This window comes from Equus przewalskii, chromosome 31, assembly GCF_037783145.1.
Source record: "Equus przewalskii isolate Varuska chromosome 31, EquPr2, whole genome shotgun sequence".
Taxonomy (NCBI): domain Eukaryota; kingdom Metazoa; phylum Chordata; class Mammalia; order Perissodactyla; family Equidae; genus Equus; species Equus przewalskii.
In genome coordinates this window covers 29,648,637-29,667,959 of record NC_091861.1, presented here as the reverse complement: position 1 = coordinate 29,667,959, position 19,323 = coordinate 29,648,637, and the positions used below count along the sequence as shown (strand labels likewise).

At 52.6% G+C, this 19,323-nt stretch overlaps 1 protein-coding gene across 2 annotated transcripts in view; it reads left to right on the top strand.

Moving 5' to 3' along the window:
* Window positions 1-2,969: 2,969 nt before the first annotated feature.
* The window catches only part of SYT2 (synaptotagmin 2), a 105,636-nt gene continuing 89,282 nt past the window's right edge, over window positions 2,970-19,323 (top strand). The window contains exon 1 of one of the 2 annotated variants that reach the window (XM_070602218.1): window positions 2,970-3,329. The gene's annotated coding sequence lies outside the window, so the exon portion shown is untranslated. The remainder of the gene's footprint in view (window positions 3,330-19,323) is intronic. The other variant, XM_070602213.1, reaches the window with a different exon arrangement.

Here is a 19,323-nt window from a genome sequence, read left to right as displayed (position 1 = left end):
TTTCATTTTTAATTAAAACCTAAGATACTATGTGGATTGTACGATATTTAACTTTATCCATGTTTCGTGGTTTTTTTTTTTTTTTTTTTTTTTTTTTTGCCCTGTCTCAGGAGTTAACGTCTTCTGTCTTAAAAGCATTTTTATGCAAGATCTAAAAGTTAAGTGGACTTCAGTATGCAATACATTAAGTAAAATTTAAAATATGTTTAAGCTTGGTATGTCTAAAAAACCAGATTAGAGGGGCTGGCCCCGTGGCCGAGCGGTTAAGTTCGCGTGCTCCGCTGCAGGCGGCCCAGTGTTTCGTTGGTTCGAATCCTGGGCGCGGACATGACACTGCTCATCAAACCACGCTGAGGCAGCGTCCCACATGCCACAACTAGGAGGACCCACAACAAAGAATATACAACTATGTACCGGGGGGCTTTGGGGAGAAAAAGGAAAAAATAAAATCTTTAAAAAAATAAAAATAAAAAATAAAAAACCAGATTAGAAAAAGAAAACCAAGACCTGCAGTGACAGGAATTGCATGTAAGTTTTTAAAACCATTTTACTCAATAACAACCAGTAAAGCAGGTGTGCTTCAATGGAGAGTTTCATCATTGTTTGCTTAATTGTCAGGAACACAAGCTGCGCCAGAAGAGTAATATGGATGCGTGTGGGCTGGGAGCTTGGGAGCTCCAGCTTTAGGAAGGAGAGTGTGTGAAGGAAAGCAGGAAACAGGAGCTGTCCAGGGCCTGCGGTGCTGAGGCTAGCTCTGCCTCTGGCTCCTTCCTATTTGCTCTAATGACAACAGCAGAGCTATGAAAAGCATTGTGAGGGCAAAGACCTCACCAGAACAGAGGGGAAAACAATCCAAGTGTTAGGAGATGCAAGTGCTAGACCTGTGAGAGAGGATAGCCCAAAATGGGATTATTTAAGCAGAAGATCAGTGGCCAGCCGGAGGGCGTGGGGACTTTCAGTCCCCAGGGAGAGCTGTGGTGGGGTGAGATGCTGCAGTGCTCTGAGTTTTTCACTCTCCTTCCTAGGAAAAACCCACAAATGGAACCCCCAGGAAGCACTGTTCAATAGAGAGTGGTGAAACATTGTAATCAAGGAGGTTGCAGACTCCCTGGAGAACTCTCAGACAGGCAGCCCTCCCCGACCTTCATGGGTTCAAAGTGATCTTTTATGGAGGCGGAGGGATTACCTTGTTGGCCTCTAGATGGGCACGTAATTCAGTGATGATGGTCTAGGACCACCAAGGGTTCATCTTTTTAAAAGGACTAACGGTTGAAAAGCGAAGTATCTAATAATTGGCTGGGTGTGGAGGGATGGATGTCTTTTCCATTCTTTCCTTTTCTAGCTCCTGAAGCCTTGGGGAATAAGCATGAGGGATGCTGAGCTCCTGATTAGGTTTATAACCCAGATATTACTGGTCCTGATGAATTAAGAGAACATTAAGGCCATAGCAAGAGACACCACCATTTTTCACATAACCAAACTGATTGCAGCATTGACTCAAAATAGTCTGGGAAGGCATGCTGGCTTCCTCTGCTCTTAGATTCCCAGGCTTGCTTAGGAGACCTGGGGCGGCAGACTGATATAAGGTTTTGATTGGAATGGTGGGCAGTGAGTCAGGTCAGGTAGGTTGGGTTATATGCAAGGAGGCTGCAGTCATTTCTCTGGCTGAATCTGTCCTGCAGATTCATTTTCAGTATGGGGAGTAGGAAGGAACAAACTGAGTAAAGCCAGCCCCTTTGGTCAACAACAAGTCCTGGGATGTGCCGGCTGAGGGTGGGACTGACCATCCTCTGAATGTGTAGGGTGGCATGATGATTGTCATCAATCTGGCTTCATCCCTTACAGATTCAGACTTGACTCCCCACCTCCTCCCATGCCCCTTGCAGTCTGCTCTGCAGGTGAGCAAGGATGACCTCTGGGCCTCAGGGGCTGCGGGCACAGCGTCAGTCTCATTTAGGACTCCCTAGAGGTCTTCCATCACCTTTCCCATGACAGCCAGAGATGGTAGCCACTGCCTCGTTGCTCTGTGCAAGCCTGATGGAATGGTCTCCATGTTCTACCTGGTATTACTAGCAAAGTGATCTGAAAAAGCACCCTCCACTGCTGCTTCTCTCCCTCCAACCCTAAAATCCCACTTTCTTTTTGCATTCCCTCATTTTGCATTCATTTCATTTCTCACTCCTTTACTCAGCAAATATGTATTGAGCACTGATGTCAGGGCAGGTCCTGATGGCAGCCTCTGCAGCATCCATGGGAGAGAGGCAGTGCTGCAGTCCTGTTATAAAAGTTGACACCCTAAGAGTTAAAGTTTGTATTCAGATTGTGCTGTCTGGAATTCCTGATGCTGTGTTCCCTACTTCTACTGCCCTGGAAGCTTCTGGGTAGATTAGGAAGGGTTCCACTTCGTGCTTGCAACTTTTCTCTTTCTGCCTCAGTGCTACCACTCACTGTCTGTCTGTGGCTCCTTGGCCAAAGTACCATTGGGGGCTGTCTTCTCATTGCAAACTGCCCATAATACCCACCCCAAAGGGATGGGTAAGTAATAAGAAACTAGCATGTATGGAAAACCCTGTCATTTAGGAAGTGGTATTTTCCTGCTTCCTCTCGGCGTGCCCCCCCCCACCCCCCATTTTAGGCCCCAGGCATCTTTAACTTCTCCCAAGGATCCTCCTCTTCCTCACCAACCCTTTGGACTCAGAAGCCCCTACCCTCCAAGTGACAACTATAAGTAGAGGTGGCGCTACTTGGGAAGAGAGGGTCTCGTAGATCCCCAATGACTATGGGGGACTCCTGAGGCCAATAATGTGGCCTTGAACTGTGGTGGGTTCTAGAGGTTGAGGAGAGGGAGCTGGCTCAAGAGCGACATGACTGTCCTGGTCCTGGTCTGAGGAACAGCAGCCTGACCTTGAGCGGGAGGCGCCCCTCTGCTGCTCCTGTCCCTGCTCTCCCACGCCTCCGGTCTCCTCCCTGCTGCAGCAGCACCTGCAGCAGCAGCACCTGCAGCAGCAGCAGCAGCGGCCCTTATCAGGCCCCCTCCTCCCTGTCCCTTCCCCCTCCTACCCCTTTCCCTTCCCGTTCCCTCCTCCACCCCTTCCCCATCCCCTCCCTCCTCCCTCCTCCCCGCCCCTGCCTCCTCCCTCTTCCCTCCTCCCTCCTCCCTCCTCCACCGCGCAGACCGCCCAGCTCAGCAAGTCCTGCGGCAAAGGCACTTCGGCGCCCAGTTGTTGCCCGGGCGCAGCGCCGACTCGGCCAGGGGACGGACGCCCCTGCTCAACCGCAGCCCGTCGCCCTCACCTCCGGCCGGGCCTCTCCTGCCTGGTGGCGCCCGGGTAAGTCTGCACCCCTCAGTGGGGGCGCCGACCTCCCCCTAAAGTTTCTCCTCAGCTGCTGAGCCAGAGACGCATGAGGGTCTGGCTCCAGGAGGGAGCGGCCGGGAAGTTATGGGCCAGGGGGCCGAGCGCTCACACCATCCTTTGGGGGGAGTTTGGACGCGTGCGGATGGAAGGCTCGTTTTAGGGGTGAGGAGCTGGCGTCTCTGCGGGTCTGGGGCGGGAGGGGGAGCGGATTCCCTTGCTGGCCTCGCGGCTACGAGCTGCGGAGTTAGGGGTCCCCGCGCCCCGCCCCTAGACGCCCCCACGCGCGCCCTGGCGTCTTCAAACGAGGGTCTTCCACATGCGCGTGGAGCTTCTGGGACCCCGGCCCCGCCGTAGTGGGAGGGGGGGGGGAAGGACCACGAGCTCCAGCAGGCAGAGACCCTGGCCCGGAGAGGGGTGGGGAGACAGACAACAGGGACCATCTGGAAGTGAGGGTCAAGAGGAGCTGGAATCAGACTCCAGCGGGGTGGAGGTGCCTCTCGCCTCCAAATCTCATGACTCAGCAGCACCCAGGACGTCCCGTTCCTGCTTCAGCCCTCTCTCCGGAGCGGGCTCCGCAATCTCACCCTGCTTCTCGCTCCTTCACTTGCCTTTCCTTTGTGAGGTCCCCTCCCCTGCCCCATCCCTCACAGTCTGAGGGCACAGGGTCTTTATTTCTTAACTGAACAAATAGATGACTTATCCTTCTCCCATCCCATTAATCCTGGTCCCTCCTCCTCTCCTTCCTCGTCTTCATTCCCACATTCCACAGGTGCCTCCAGGACACCCCCAGCCCCAGGGTGTGTGTGGGGGCCACCAAAGCCCCATTGCCCTCTTTGCAGCATCCTCCCCTCATTCGCTGTTCAGGAGGAGAAGTAAGTGCTCTCCACTGCTTCCTCCCCAGGCAGCAGGAAGAAGGGACTGCAAGCTCAGAGGAAGGGGCCCAGAGGGCACTGCAGGTGGGAAAGGGGCAGAGGCAGATAGGGTGGGGAGACCCAGATTGGAATGGGTGGGTGTGAGGAAGAGGACATCTTTGGGATCTGGGGGTACCGGTCTGGGCTTTGGTCTGACTTGGAGAGCGGAAGGTGCCCTTCTCTCCTCCTGCTGCTGCCTGAGGGGGGTCTCCCATGTGTCCTAACCTGATCCAGCTAGCTCTTTGTAACCTGGGCACCTCATCAGAGGGTGTGACCAGGAGGGGCAGGGCAGCCTTAGTTCTTTCAGTCCTCTCCCTGCTTAAATCTAAGTCCAGCCTTCAGGCTACTGGAAACATCTCTGTGACCACCAGAGGAGCCTCAAAGAAGAGCTATGCCTGGTGCCCCTAAGGCCGGGCCAGAGGGGCAGATAGGAGGGGCAGGGCGGCTCTGATGCAGTGAGACGTGCCTGGCGCCCTGGCGAGCAGTGGCCTGGCAGGCACTGCCAGCTGCAGCCTGTGTCAGGGCCCCAGGGCTGAGTCAGCGCCAGGGGTCCATGCCAGGTACACTGCGGCCCAGCTCAGGGAGCCCAGCCCCAAGCCTGCTTTCCTCTCCATGCCCCTGGAGAGTGACCAATGCCGGCTGAACCCTCGTCCCTGGGCTTCTCCCCTCTGTGTGGCCTGCTTCTGCCCTGCCTGCTCTCTGACAGATCCCCAGCCTCATCTTCTAGGATGCCCCAGGGGGGCTTGGCTTTTTCTGGGGACCTCTTCGGCTTGATCCTCGCCCCCTCCCCTCCATGCCTCGTCCCAGGAGTAGCTGACTGGCTTCTGGAAAGCTGAAGGAGGGGAGGCAGAGATAAAAGTTCCACTTCTAGCCTCACATAGACCTGGCCCACCGTCCCCAGGGGGAAGAGACCAGAACACTCTCCTGTGAGTCAGTTCTGTTCCGCAGTCCCAGAGGTTTTTCCAGGCAACTTTTTTTGGGGAGGAGGGGGAATTATGAAAACACAATTCTCACTTTTTCTCCTCTGCAGACTGATACCCACAGAACAGCACCAGGGGAAGAGGAAGGTGTTGGTGTTTGTAAATGTTGCCCTTTCCCCACAGAAGATCTTGTAGCTTGCTTCCTCTCATGACTGGCATTGGCTTTATCCCTGGGCAAAGCACGTGCCTAGCTGAGGGCCTGGCAGGGGCAGGGAGACACTGGAGCTGGGTCTGGCCCTCCTGACCTCCCACTGCACCCTCAGGCAGCTTCCAGGCAGATGCCACAGGGACTGGCCCTGGCACTGCAGAGACCTGTATGGGGGGGGGCGGGGGCCAGAGGGGGGTGGTTGGAGATGGCTGGAAAACATCTTTCCTGGCCTCCCTAAGCCCATACTCCCTAGCCCCAGGCAAGCTTGACTTCGAGTGGCCCCTTCTGCCTCTACCTGGGCTGTGTCCACTCTCAGTGGCTCTCCCCTCTCTTCCGCACTGAGCCTGTGCTACCCTCTCAGAGGGTAGAGAGAGGGGCAGCAGGTGGGCTGGGGGCTGGGTGTGGGAAGGACATTGAGGATGGAGGGGAGGGGGTTGGGGTTCAGTGAGCTGGGAGGATGGCTCATCCTCATGGATAGTTGAGGGCAGTGGATGAGTAGAAATGCTGTTTCACTTGGCTCTGCAGTTTGCTGTTTGGACTCTCCTGGTCTAGTTTCTAGCTGAAGCTGGGCTTTCTTTTCTTTTCTTTTCTTTTCTTTTTTTTAAAGATTTTGTTTTTCCTTTTTCTCCCCAAAGCCCCCCGGTACATAATTGTACATTCTAGTTGTGAGTGCCTCTGGTTGTGCCATGTGGGATGCCGCCCGAGCACAGCCCAATGAGCGGTGCCATGTCTGCGCCCAGGATCTGAACTGGTGAAACCCTGGGCCCCCGAAGCGGAGCACGTGAACTTAACCACTCGGCCACGGGGCCGGCCCCCTGGGTTTGCTTTTCTTGAGTCAGGTGGCACAGGTGGTCTGGGGTGATGGGAATGCTCCTTAAGCACGAGAATGGCAAGCCAGAGGGAACATTGAGGGTGTTTACAAGGGCAAGGTAGTGGTTAAAACAGGAAGTAGTAAAGCGTAGAGGCTGAGAGCCCAGCAGGGCTAGGTCAGATCCCGGGGCCACTAATTGCAGAGTGTGTGCCTTTATTAATTCATTCATGCAACAAGTGTGCTAGGCACTGTGGATGCGGCAGTGAGCACAACAGACAACAGTGCCTGCCGTTGAGGCACTCCAGGGGCCTCAGCAAGTTACTTAGCTGCTCTGAGCATCAGTTTCTACATTGATTCAACCATTAGTTTTTGAGAGTCTGCTGTGTGCCAGGAGCTATACTAGGTGGTGGAGATGCAGTTGGGAACAAAACAGACCTGGTTCCTGCCCTTCTGGCACTTAGGATCCAGTGACTATCACAGAATTAAACATATGATTACATAAATAATTCTCACAACTGTGACAGTGTTAGGAAGGCATGTGGGATGCTTTGAGAGCACATAACAGGGTGACCTGACCAGGTCTGGAGAGTTTCATCCGTAAAACAGAAGGAATAATACTTACCCTACAGGACAGTAAGCACTCAGTAAATGATAACTATTAATACGGCCCACTGGATAGGTACAGTTCTAAATTCTCTATGTGAATAATCACTACATAGGCAACACATTAGTTATTCACCCCTCACTTGGGCAGAGAAGCCGGTGTTCAGTCCTGGGTCCTCCTGTGATGAGTAATGTAGTCACTGGAAAGATGTCAAGTTGTAGGTATTTTCTCTAACTGGCAGTATACTGACTATGCCCAGATTGCCTGTGTTCCTCCTGGTTCTGCCACTCACTCTGACTTTGGACATGTTACTCAAACTGTTTCTATCTTCCCATCTGTAGAATGGAGGTAACATTTGTATCTATGACGCAGGTTGTTTTTGCTGAGGATGAGAGGAGTTAATTCCTGTAGTGTTTAGAACAGTGCCGAGCCATGGCCAGTGTGTTTGAGTGTTTTCTGTCATCATTATGTTGCCTGAGGGTCCCTCAGAGCTCCTCACCTGCCTGCAGACAGGACTCGTTCTTGGGTTCCCCAGCTGCAGGGAGCACTTTCCACCTCTGTTATTCTTAAAGACTCAAGGGAAGGAGCTGCTCTAACTGCCTGGGTGGCCCTCTGACTTTCCGGCAGTTCTTTACTCCTAAAGAGCCATATCTTGCCAAAGCTTAATTTCTGGAAAGGAGTTGTCCCAGCAATCCTTTATTTTCATCCCTGGAACTGATAGCTCAAGATAATAGCCAGAGTGATGGGTAAAGTTGGATCTAGCCCTCAAGGGACCTGACCAGTCACTGTGAGTCTGAATTACAGGGGGCACCTCACTGCCAGCCCCTCCCCTAAGGAGGCCCGAACTTCAGCGAAGGGTCTAAAGTGACACATCTAGAAGGACTCCCTAAGTACCTGGTATACAGGAGAGGTTGTGAACGCTCCCTCCCCAGATCATTTCCAGACTCGGGCAGAGTGTCCACCTTTCTGGTCGGGAGACCATCTGACTGAATGCCAGGGGTGGGGAAGATGGATTCTGGAGGCCCCTTCTGGACCTCGCCACTTAGGAAGGTAGGAAATGAGTTGCTGGTTCCCTTTTAATGGCCACTGTACCTCAGAGTGTTTGACACTACCAAGCAGCCGCCAGATTAGGGGTCAGGCAAGAAAAGAAGCAAGGTGATCCTGCTGTTACAAAGTCAGGAGAGGCTCTTCTTTCACCACTTTTTCTGGGGGCCTCTGGATTTCACCTTTTACTGGAGGCAACACTCACCATCAGGCATAGAATGGCAGAGCCAGAAGGGGCCATGCATGGCAGGAACACAGAACCAGGTGCCAAGCAATACTGCCATCACCACTGCCTACCCTCACCACTGCCCACCCTTACCACTACCCACCAGGCCTGCTCCTTTGTCAAGCTCCTCCCCCTCCCTGCCTACCTGCCTCCTCACCCCCCAGCCCACTCACTCCATGAAAAACCTTCTAATCTCTCGTCACTGCAGCCCTCAGTACCACTGTGAGGTCTCGGAGCAGCCATCACTGTCCCCATTTTACAGGGAAGAAGCAAAGGTCCAGAGAAGTTGTGCGACTTGTTCAAAACCTCATACCACCAAGGGACAACTGCGAGGCCACTGTAGCTGATGGTTCAGAACTTTTCCTCCCCAGCCAGCCTCCCCTCACCTGCTTCTCACCAGCTCGACCTACAGTGTGGAGCCAGTGAATGCAGTCGGGGCCCTCAGGGACAAGGTCATTAATGCTTTGGGTATAAGCAGCAGGTCAGTGGTTGAAAACAGACAGCAGACTTTTACAAAATTAGCAGTGATCCCTTGGAGAAATGGAATCAGCTCGTCCTCCCTGGTGTTGGGTTTCCTTGTCACTCACCATAAGGGCCCTGGCATCTTCAAGAGGAACTTTCTGAAGGGGGTAGGGAGGAGCCTTGGTGGGTGGAGCAGAGCAAATGATGGGGCTCCCGGTCGGATGTGCCCCCAGCCTCAGTAACCTTGTCCTAATGAGATGCTGATGTCATCGGCCCCAAAAGCCTCTGCAAGGTCCCAATTCAGTAACTAAAGGCTTCTTCTGGAGCCCAGCAGCAGCAGGACATATGTGTGCATATGTGTGTGTGTGCATGTGTGTGTGTTTGTGTGCACGTGCACATATGAGTGTGTGTTGAGGACCAAGGGAGCAGGATAGCGAGGGGCTTCTCGAAAGAGCAGGGGGAATGAGATCCAGCTGGTGTCTGATTGCTTCTGTCCTTCAGAGAGTCCAGGCTTGAGAAGTCAAGATCCCCAGGGGACTCACAGCCCAGAACTCACCCCTGGCACGCAGGGCAGCTGCAGTCCAAGCGCCGTTGGAGCTGAAGCTCCCTGTTCCTACTGTCCCACTTTTCTCGCTTTCCTTCTGCTTCCAATTCAGATGGACTAAACACCTACTCTGTAAAAGGCTCCAGAGATTAAAAGGGAGCCCAGAATAACTACATCGGCCTGGGAGCTCACCAAGGGCAGGGCATGGGGTTCCTTCTCTCCTGGGTCCCCCCATCCCCAGTGTAGAGCTCTGCAGCCAGGAGCATTTGCAATGGGTGGGTGCAGGGTGACTGGGCTCCCAGATGCTCCCCAGTCCTGGGACAGCTACCTGCCAAGACGAGGTTTTCCTCCGTCCATGGAGCCTTCTTCACTTTCTCCCTTCTCTCTGCAAAGAAACTGGGAAGCCCAAGGCCCTCATCACCAGACAGTCTGGGACCAGGGGAGGACGGTGGCTGGGCAGGGAGTCAGGGAGCTCCCCTGAGGCATTTGTGAGGACCAGGTGCCTTTGGGTGGAACAGGATCCTCAGGCCATGGAGAACCCTGGCAGAGCTTCCATAATTGGGTTGATGTGGTGGCTCTGGACTTTAGCAGTTAGGGACTATTGCAATTAGAGGCAGAATTCACCCATTACTGTTCCATACATCTTAAAATCAAGTGTAAGTGGTTATAACTGTGAGCATGGCACCAGGGAGATGGGAATATAAAAATGAATGGAGGAATGAGATGAGAAGGCTTTGAGACTGCTGGGGAGTAGGGCGGCTGGGAGGAGCTTCACCCTTTCCAGAACCAAGTAGACTGAGGGAATGACCTGGAGGGGAGGCCCGGCAGCCCATCACAGATGCCAGAGGTGGTGGAGGCATCACAAAATCCTGGAAGCTCACCCTGGGCCTCTATGTGCTTCTCTAGTGGGGATCAGAGACAGGTTGCTTAGCAGGGGTTGGGGATGTGGTAATGGAGGCCACAAGGGAGAGGCTGCAGGGGAGACAGCTCCTCTCCCAGCTTCCTGCTCAGCTGTGGAGAGACAGAAGACACATACAACCCACTGCACTGGTGTATATATGGGTGTGTGTACATGCGTGTACATGTATATATGCACACAGTGCACATGTGCATGCATGTATGTGTGTGCACATGCACGTGCAACACACACGTGTGTGTACAGGTGTGCGTGTGTGAGAGAGGAGAGAATACCTGGGACTTGCATCTCTCACCCTCGTTTTTTTTTCTCTCCCTTCCTTTTATTCCCCGTCCTCATTGCCACTCCCAGGTTCAGTTTCTTTTGAAGTCTAACGAGGCAGGATGTTTGGTCAGTGCAGGGCCAGGGTGGGTGGGCACATGTGTGTGGCCTGGGGCCCCAGGGATGGTGCCTGTATATCCCCTTCCAGAGCAGAAGTGACTTCCCCAAGGTCAGTGGGTGCTCTCCCTCCCAGGCAACCCTTGCTCCCCAGGGAAGCCCTGCTCCCCAAAGGCTGGGAGGTTTAAGAGAGTATCTTGTCCTCACCATTGATTCTGGCCTGAAGTAATTGTCCAGATGTGTTGGCCATGTTCTTCCTGTTTTGAAAAGTGATTGGGCAAGCAACTTTTGTGCTGTTTGTAGAAAGGAAGTCCTTTCTGATGTCTAACCTTTCCTTCTTCTGCTGCCCCTCCACTTCATATTCTGACTCCTTTCCAGAAGGGAGGAGAGCCTGGGGCAGTGTGAAGGTGTCCTGAGGGTGGTGGAGGTCACTGACAACCCTCCTTGTCTCTCACCTTCTGTGTTTATTTGGAGAAAAGCATGTTTAGCAAACACACTGTCCTTTGTGTCTATCCTTCCTGGGGCTGCCGGGCTCCCCATTTTCATTGTCAACCATGGATCTCTTTTTGTGCCAACTGACATAGACCAAAGTCATACCCAATGATGGGGGCCTGAGGTTAGATGCCAGAACCCTTGGGTTCTAAGTTTCCACCTGGAGGGAGGGATGGAGACCTGCAAACAGGAAGGAGAGCAGAGTTGTCAATTCCCTGCCTGAGGGGGGTGTGGAGGATGAACGGGAACCCAGTGGTTAAGTGCTCTGGGATTCCCTGAGGGGATGCTGAACTGGGGGCTGAGATTCAGCCTCACCACTAGGAACCAAGGAAAGTTAGAGGCAACCCCAGGAACCGCAGGGCAGCGTGTGGCAAGGTTGGTGTTAGGAGGAAGCATGGGGTTAACTGAGGGGAGGGGAGAGGGCTCCCTCTTGCAGTTTGACTCCCCCGGGGGCAGGAAGAGGCATCACTGTAACAAGGCTGCCTTGGTTCCAGATCAATCCTGGCGTTGCAGGAGGCAGAGGGGGAAGCACAGCTGAGAAATTAGATTAGCTCTTTGATGCTGGGAACTGCACTGGTTGTTGCCACTGATGCGGGAGGCTGGGAAAGAGCCAGGGCTGAGCCTGCAATTGGCAGCCCAGCCCAGAGGTTTGGGGCTTCCCAGGGAGACCCTGACCCCACCCCCTCCAGGTCTCCTGCTGGTGGAGGAGCAGCAGAGGTGCCCAGGGTACCAGGCATAACAGAAGCCGGGTCCTCACCACTGCAGCTGGGAGATGTCCTCAGGCCTCCCCTGGGGTGTAGATGGTGAGCCCCAAAGGCCTGAGGAGGTGATGGGGAAGGCGGAGGGGAAATGCCTGACACCCCCCAGGACCATTCCCCACAGCTGCGTCTTCTACAGGGCATGACCGAGACACTGTGTGTGCAGCTGGGAGTCAGACTGCGTAGGTTTAAGCCAAGACTGCCGCTTCCTGCCTGTGTCCCTGGCAAGTTTCTGAAACTCTCAGAGCTTTAGAGTTCTCATCTGAAAATGGAGATGATATGGGCCACGTGAAGATTACATCAGCTGTCCTAGGACAGCAGTTCTCAAAGTGTGTCTGCGGGTCCCCGGGAGTCCCCAAGAATTTATCAGAGGGAGCCATAAAGTCAAAACTGTTTTTATAATATGAAGGTCATTTGCCGTTTTCGCTATATTGACAGTGCTGGCACTAAAGCAGTGGTGAGGGGACTGCTGGCCCCGTGGCAGGGACCAAGGCAAGCACCAAACTGCCATCACTGTATTCCCCCTGACACACACCTGATAAGTAAACAAATATGCAAATAAATAAACTCCAGTCTCACTTAAGACTTTCTTTGATGAAGTAGCAAAGATTATAAATTTTCTTAAATCCTGACTCTTGAGTGCACATCTTTTTAATATTCTCTGTGACGAAATGAGAAGTAAACATCAAGCACTTCCGGTTTTAGAGCACATGATATTTTACCCCCATTTAGGGTCTCAGAAAGGTAAAGTGAATGTCCCCAAGTTCACAGTGGCAGCAGAATCAACATACAGGTTCAGGTTTGTCTGCTCCACGCCACACTCCCCATGTTGCACACTGTGTGTGTTGGGGGGAGTCAGGCTGCTCCATTGCCTGGGGACCATGGACAGATGCCCCACAGGCTGGCGTTCACAGGGCTCTGTCTAGAACTGGTCACACTGGTGGAGTCTGGGCACTGGTCCTGTCCACGCAACTCTGGGGATGCAGTCGGGACCCGGATCCCAGCCCCCCTCAGAAGCAAAATCTCGCAAATGCGAGACCTGCAGTGCTTCCCTTTGCCTGTCCTCTAGGGGACCTGAAGCTCCTTATTGTGTAGGCCCTCCAAGGTCACCTGCTGGGAAGTAAAATCTGTCCTTGATGACGGTGACCCCCAGCAGTGAGGAAGTTCTTTGTGTCTACCTACGTTCCTCCTGCTGCACCCTCTTATAATGTACCCTTCCCTGCCTCCTGCCTGGTAGGTCTGGGGGTCAATGTACATAGTCCAGTGTCCTCAGAGAAGCTGAGAGCCAGAGGCAGAGTTATGGGCTGTGTCGGCCTGGACAACTGCCTGCTGTAATTAAGATTTAGCACCCTGATCTCCGAGGCCGGGAGATAATTGCTTTTCCCACAGGAAGCACAGGCAGACTTCACATCTCTTCCGTGGCTTTTGAGGCTCCGGCACTGAGTGAATGTGGTTGGTTCATCTTGGGAGCACAGGTGGAGGGCAGGGCAGGGCGGCTCTGGAGGGCGGTGGAAGAGCCACCTTCAGACGAGGTCAGATGGCTGCCCAGGCACATCTGGCCCAACAGGGAGCACATGTCTCTCAGCTCTTCAGCAGCCACACGGCTGGGTAATTGATTGCCCTGGCACATGGCTCCTTCCCTGGCTCGGCAATCCTCAGCTGCCCATTACAGACTGGGAATGGGGAAAGACTGAGACATAGTAAAAATGGGGGGCCTCCTGGATGAGAGGGGTCACCTGAGCAGTTTGTCCTTTCCTTGGGTGGACAGGTGAGACCTTGGATGCTGTCCTGTGGGGGTCATCCAGCTAAAGCAGGGAGTGGGCCCCTGATCTTTCACTCTCCCAGCCTCCCTGAATGTGTTTTCCCTCCTTCTGGCTCTTCCTCTCCATATTCAGGGATGTACTGAAGAGACACCCTGGGCCTGGCAGCTAGTGGGCAGGGGAAAACTCAGTAGTGAATTTGGAAGTGCTCAGAGGCAGGGTAGCACAGCCTCCCTAGGGCAGGTTGGTGCTCCAGGACTCAGTTCTGGGGCACAGGGCTCTGGCCCTTAATAAACTAGACAGATTCTCAAAACAGCCCCTCCTAGGGTCCACCCCACTGCCTATCTTCAGAGAGCATTTCCTTCTTGTTTTGAGTGGGTGCCACCTCGAGGCCCTTGGCTCAGAGTAGGGAAGATTCCAAAATTCTTATAAACACACACAGATGAAAACCTACCACACACACAGAGCTCTTGGCAGGCTGCCCGTGGGTAGTGGTGCCTTCCTCTCACATTCCTTGGAAATTGAGAATGAAATTGGACCCGAGGCCTTATCTCCAGGTCAGAGGAGACTGTTCTGGTAACATGTGGTCCCCCGTCCATATGCCACTTCCAAGCTTGGCTCAGAACTGCCCTGGATGGAGTCCTAGGCTGGGGTCTGGCTCGGGGGCATGGCAGTTGTGTGGGCTGCTTGCAGATCTGGACCTGTGGTTTCCCCTAAAACCATTGCTGCCTTCTCAGACCCCTGGCAGCTGCCATCTGTGATTAGAAGCTAATGCAAGTGAAGCCTGCTCAGCTGTGGCTGTTAGCATAGCGCTTTCTGGAGGCAGCATTGATCGGGGGCTGCAGTGTTCAGAAGCAGGGAGCTTGGTGGAAAGGTGAATGAGATAGTGGGACCAGCGCTTGGGGCACCAGTCCCTGCCCTAGTGACAGAAGTGGTGGGGGAAAGGAGGAGTGGGGAGAAGCTATGTCAGAAAGCATGTAGACTCATTGATCCTTTCACCAACGTGATCCCCTGACCCCCTGCTTCAAATACACCCCTGGTGATAAGATTCCCTTTTGTGTCCCAAATTCTCTGGAGGAGAAGGCATGACATTGCCTGTTCCCATTCCTACATGTTGGAGCCAGGACAAGAATCTAGGACCCCTGGCCTCGTAGCCTCTCATGTATGTCACAATGGCCAGGCATCCACAGACCCCTACTGATTCATTCATTCATTCACTCACTTGTGCAATAAGCATTAGTGAGTAAGTCCTCTGTGCCAGGCTACAGCCATGATAAAGACAGAGGGACACAGTCCCTGCCCTCATGACCCTTCCAGTGTGAGGGAAGCTAGATATTAAAGAGAAGAATCACACAGTTGATTATTTCATTACAATTATGATAATTGGTGCAAAGTAAAAAGTCTCAATGCTCCAAGTGTTTATAATGGAGGTGTCTAGCCAGGAGGGAATGATAAGTACATGGCCACATGATTCATGGGCTATGGAGGGGCCATAGGCACTCATGGGCCTTCTCGTGGGGTGTCAGGTCACTCCCTGCACTGCGAGGGGTGTGTGAGGGGTACACCTACATAGCACCGCACCTGGCCAGGTGGGCCGTGGGGAGAGCTCTGAGCTGGAGGCAGGATCTGGCATGTAAAGGGGACTGGAGTTTCTGGCTCTGCCTCTGATTTCCAAGGTGACCTTGAACTGGTCACTTCCCCTCTTTGTATCTATTCCTTCCTCTGTAAAATGAGAAGATTTGACTAGAAAAATCCCTGCAGGCCCTTCCCAGGGTCCCAGAAAAGCATTAGAGGTTTTCAAAGACCAAACTATTGTTCTTTCCCTGTAGACTGAGAAAGAAATTCAGGGAGAGGGCTGAAATGTCTTCTTGCCTACTCACTCCAGAGAACAGAGGGCAGATGGAGGAGAACAAGCCCAGAGTCAGGGGACCATGGCCTTTGATGTCACAAATGGAGGAGTAGGCATGGCAGGTGTGTCCCCAGGGTGGCTGGAATCAGGGATGGAGACATGACAGGAGAAGGCTGCTGTCATTGCACTGAGCACAGGACTAGAGCAATGGTTGAAAGTGGAAACCAGCAGGGTTTAGGTTAGATATTAGGCAACACTTTCTTGCTTGTTGCACTGAGATATCTGGCAGGAGATCAAAGGGGTGAAGAGAGAATGTCAGATAGACTTTCCAGAAAAGCAAAGAAAGAGCTTTTCAGAGGGAATGTTTGTGTGGAGGCAGGAGTGGATGGATGACCTTACAAGGTCTCTCTCTCAGACAAGTCCGCGGATCTCTTCTCCTCGCGTTGCCACTGATGTCAGCGCCGTCTGGATGTCTGCGAGAGGAAGATGTCAGGTCCTCTTGGAAATGAGTTTTTGAGCATAAACTATCCCCAATTCACATCTCTCGATGACACGTGTGGCTAACTGTGCAGTTGTTACACTCAATCAAATCGAGCACAATTACACCTTTGCTCTCTTGTCCTGCTGTAATATAAATACAGCTTCTGAGAAGTGTATTAGTTGCTGGCAATGTGATTGCTGGGGAGGCTGGGTTTGGGGACTAACGGAGCCAAGGGAATTTTGTGTTTCAGACCCAGAAACAAGGGCTGGAGATGGGCGTCTTAAGTGTGTGGGATTCAGCAGTCCATGAGGCCTTCTTCTCAGGGGACCCTGAAGCAGTCCTGTCTCTAGAAATGGAGTGTGGATCAGACACCCTCTCAAGTGTTTGTGTACTTGGGCTTTTTTGTTGTTGTCACCACTGTCACAGGTTCTCCATGTGTATGTAGGTGGGGTGAGTATTGTGTTCGCGCATGTGTCTACCTGCAGATTATGAAAGGTCCCGTGAAATCCTGCTCCGACTTCCACTGAGGAAGATGCTTCTCATCTTTTAAAATGATTTATAATGTTAGAAAGGCAATAGGATTAACCTGTTGCATGAAGGATTTCAGGTAGATACAAAGAGGAATTTCTGAACAGTAAACGTATTAGACATTGTGACAGGAGACCAAACAGATGGTGAGACCTCCTTCAAAGAGAAGAAAAGTCTGGGACAGGGTAGGTACTAGCAAAGGATAGATTGCCACCAAGATTCCCCCCTTCCCAGAGTTTCCATGAATGTGGGTGTAGACATGCTGGAGAGAGTTGACTGTGTGCAAAGTTGTCAACTATAGTTTGCTTGTATTCATTGAATGCATCACAGTGTCAGGGAGAGAGGAGGAGGAAGGGGGAGAGAGGAGGGAGAGAAGGAGGAGGATGTAGAGGAGGAGGGAAAGGAGGAGGAGGAAAGGGATGAAAATAATGCTGGGCACAATAGGGCTTAGCAGAGTGAAATCCCCTCCTTTATCAGTGTCATGATGTTATCTCTGGAGTAAGGGATGGTGTGTGTGTGTGTGTGTTTGTGCAAACTCAGCATCAGGAGACTTCAGTTATGAAAGTCAAACCTGCAACAGGACATGCAGGAGCCCCCTACCACGTGGGCAGGACTGCCCATTTAAATTCAGGATGCTGTGCATCTCCTGCTAAAACACCTCCTTTGTATGTGGTCCATTCATACATGCTGAACATTTGCCCTGCCAACAAGCCACAATCATTCAGTCTCAGTACTGGAGGGAGAGTAAAGAACCAGGGACCCTGTGAAGAATATGGCTTCTAGATTCTTTCAACATGGGCTCCAGTCTGAGGATCAGGATAGGCTTATCTCCTTCTTTTCAACATAACCCTGTTGTCATTACAAATGTTTCTGGTGGTATCTCAGGGTTGGTGCTAGAAATACATAAACCTCATCTGACGTTACTTTGCCACCAACAGAGGAGGAATAGACAGTGCATTTTTTTGTTACACTCCCACACTCACTTGACTCCAAGGACCCACAGAAGGGTTGCAGTCATGATTCTGGACTTTGGAGGTGTAATTTTGAAAAATCCTGATACCCAACCTCCAGCCTCTTGGCAAGACCTTTCAAAATCATTGCACATCTTCTAAGGGTTCTCCTGTTATCCACATATCCTCCAAATTTCTCTTGGCCTTCCCTTCTAGTGACTTCCTTCTTAGAAAGTTTCCCCTTGCAAACTTTGGAGTTAGCCAGTATCAGTCATATTGTTTTCTCACTTTTAGCTTCTCTGAAAGGACATGTATCTCAGTGTCTTAGAATCAGGTGGCCATGCCCAGCTCAAGGTGATGAGAAGAGGTGAAGGGGTTTGATGTCCCCTTCCCCATGCTCTTGGACGTCTACCTGTTTATCCCCTTGGAATTAGTCTCTCCCTCCTTCATGTAAATGGTCTCCTGGGTTGTGTCATCGACTTTCGCCTGAATCCTCCGTAGCACCCTTACAATGCTGGAGGCCCCAACAGGTCTTAGAAACGCAAACCTCAGCTGCTTGGGACTGGGCGTTTCAGCACGTGGACAGAGTCCCACGGCTGGCTTCTCCCTACAGACTGCAGGGACTGGGTGCTTCAGCACCACGGACAGAGCCCCCGTAGGCATGCTTCTCTCTAAACTGGCAGGACTGGGCGGTTCGGCACCGTGGACAGAGTCCCACGGCTGGCTTCTCCCTACAGACCGGGGGGACTGGGTGGTTCAGCACCACGGACAGAGCCCCCGCCCCGCGTAGGCACTCTTTCTAAACTGGCAGGACTGGGCGGTTCAGCACCGCGGATAGAGAGCCGCCCGCTCTCCTCTCTGTGTTGTTTCTACCCTTTGCTGACCGAGACCTTGGCCAAGCCGCTTCCTCTCCCTGGGTCCCACTTTTTACTCTGTAAAATGAGGGAGATGAACTCCAAGCTCAGCTATACCATGAGCCTGAGTGTCTGATTGTCTTTCTCAGGAGGTCTTTAAAGTAGTTTTGACATGCATGGCATGGAGTAGGGGAGGGCCGGGTTGTAGCAATAGGTCCTGGAATCTGGAGACGGTCTCTGAAAGTCAGTGACTTGCACCTTCCTCAAGCTTGTTGAAATGTTTAGAGCAGGGACATCTTCCCGTAACATTTATTATTCCAGATACCTCATTGCCCACTCCATTCATATGCAAATCAAGCTTGGGTTGATTGGAGGGGCAGGCTTTTGTGATGGATGTGGTCATGTGAATCTTAACTGGAGTTAGAGTACTGAATGAGGCTGGAGCTGTAGGCATCCCTGGAGGGGAGAGGGCTACATGGGGTTTAGAATGGAGAATCCAGGCTTCTCCTGTTGGCCGGTCAGCACGGTGTTGGAACCAAGGCCCTCCCTCACTCGGCTGCACTGGGAGCAGGAAGGGAGTCCCTTGGAAGGGGAGGAGGAAGCATGGCTGGGTAGATGGCATCAGGCCAGATGTGGGGGTGTTGGGCAGAGACTGGAAGCTCTCCAGAGCTCTGAGGGCTGGGGGAACCTGTGATGGTGGGAGAGAGGATAGAGTGCCAGATCCTGGCTGTGTCCTTGTGTGCCTGTAGTAGGGCTACGCCACCTTTTTGGCTTTTTGTTTCATCCAAACAGGGTCAATCGTCTGCTTCTAGGCCCCAGGAAACCATGCAGGGATGAGGAAACTCTTCTATCCTCTGGTTCCTTCTCTTCTCATTTTTCCCCTATCTACTTCTCTTTACTGACCATCATATATCTTGCTAAACTGATAACCCAAGCCCTCCTGTTTCCCTGTCCAGGGCACTGTGCCTAGGGCAGAGGGTCTAACTGTCATCCGTTTGGTCATGAGAGAGGCAGCCCAGGGTCTACATACTGGGTGGGACCATTTGGGGCCCTCCACAACTTACCTAACACAAAAGGGAAATTCCAGGCAATATTCAGTTTGCCTCCTAGCTCCCCTTTGCTTGCTCTTCCCCATAAGCTCCCCTCAGAGATGCCAAGTGCCCACCTGCTGTCCTGTGCTACCCAGTCCTCTGCATGCCCCCAGGTCTGCTCACCTCATCTCCCTTTCTCTAGCCCTGAGAGCAGTCTAGTATGTCTTATTCTGCAGCCTC